The sequence below is a fragment of the Rhagoletis pomonella genome, unplaced genomic scaffold (assembly GCF_013731165.1).
Source record: "Rhagoletis pomonella isolate Grant_MI unplaced genomic scaffold, Rhpom_1.0 Rhpom_scaffold_00001, whole genome shotgun sequence".
NCBI lineage: Eukaryota > Metazoa > Arthropoda > Insecta > Diptera > Tephritidae > Rhagoletis > Rhagoletis pomonella.
This window is the reverse complement of record NW_023458555.1, coordinates 54,707,822-54,709,395: the sequence shown is the minus strand read 5'-3', so window position 1 is coordinate 54,709,395 and position 1,574 is coordinate 54,707,822. Positions and strand designations below refer to the sequence as shown.

The following is a 1,574-nucleotide window of genomic DNA, read 5'->3' as shown; positions in this document are numbered from 1 at the left end:
TGTTTATTTTGAACTTTAACCTTTGATAATTCTTGTTGTTGTTTGCCCAAAAAAAGAAGGGGAAAATTTTCCATAACGGAACCCGGCTTTAAAAAAAAAACAAAAATGAGGGGGTTTAGAGCGGCTTTTTGTGATTGTAAATCTGAAAGCCCCACCCTCCGGAGGCTTATAGTTTTTATGAAAATTGAATTTTAAGTTGCAAAAAATGTCAACTTCAACCTCTCTTTTTGCTTTGTAAACCAATTATACTACAATGTCGGTGCTGCCACACAACAAAAAATGCCAAAAAAAAAGCACTGAAAACGAGAAACAATAAAAAAGGGCATTGTAATTAATTTTTTTTTTTATTTAAATATCGATATATTGATAAAAAACAAGTGATTCAGTCTAAAAACGAAATAATAGTTAATAAAAATGTTAACTTAGTTATTTATCGAAGTATTGATTTTTATGGGAAAAGCGGTGCAGGCGAAAATTTTTAATACGTTCCCACGACAGTCGGGTCTACGTAACCGGAACGACCCAGATTTTTATTTGGCCAAGGACTGTCACTCCAGCAACACTGCCCAAAAACTCTTAGGGCCGGTTGTTCAATGTCTGATTAGCACAAATCGGAGGTAGAAGCTCCGGTTAAGCACAACTACTGCTTTATCGATCACATGTTACATGCATGATGTTGAAATCGTCGATAGTGTAGTGGTAGTGATAACCCGACATTGAACAACCGGCCCTTAGGGGAACTTGTATGCTGCTACAACAAAATTAGTGAATTTTTTTATGAAACTCAGTGGGGATACTAATGGTGGTCTCCTTTAACTATATTTATCACTTTCACAGTGTTGTTGCTAATAGTACTTAACCCTGCAAGAACAGTGACAATCATTTGACCGGTAAAATGACGGACAATCCTAACAGAAATACTCGTCATTATAACCATGAACTTTCGTTCATGTCATTATAACTGCATTTATCCCGCCATTTTACTTAATTTGCATTACATTTAGCATTTGTATTAGCACATTTTTAAGTAGATACATACATACATATGTATTTATTCTAGTAAGCTACTGCAAATCACTTACCCAATTTCATCCGCCTTGTAAATGTCCTTATACAAAAATCCTCTTGGAATTTATAACAGCTCTCGTACAATATCTTGACACACTATATGGAATTTGTAAAATTTCTATATAAATTATTATTAAGCCGTACTTTTCTCTATTTTACGTTTTTCCCAACGCTGCTTTTCCGCACGATATCTGTCATTCTTGCCTTTTCCATTATTTGTATATTCTTTATATCAACGAGTACCTTCATTCCTTATCCAACATTCGTTGGTGAATATCGTAACTGTAGAGTTACCAGACCAGTGGCCAGTAGATCTAACAACGTAAACCTTTACGTTCTCTGTACCAATAAACGTATGCGGCGAACACTGCGAATAACACCCAACCAACGTTAGCACCCCATTTGTGAAAATATTAAGATTTTTGTATTGCAATCGGTAGTTCGTCGATTGTTCTTTAATGTTCGTCCATCTTTAACGGTTGTTCGTTAGCTAAAAATTTATAATT

General features: G+C 34.9%; 1 long non-coding RNA gene across 1 annotated transcript in view; it reads right to left on the bottom strand.

Annotated features, from left to right (window-relative positions):
- The window catches only part of LOC118746273, a 95,771-nt gene extending 94,471 nt beyond the window's left edge, over positions 1–1,300 (bottom strand). The window contains exon 1 of the long non-coding RNA XR_004993817.1: positions 1,083–1,300. This is a non-coding gene — a long non-coding RNA (uncharacterized LOC118746273). The remainder of the gene's footprint in view (positions 1–1,082) is intronic.
- Positions 1,301–1,574: the final 274 nt, after the last annotated feature.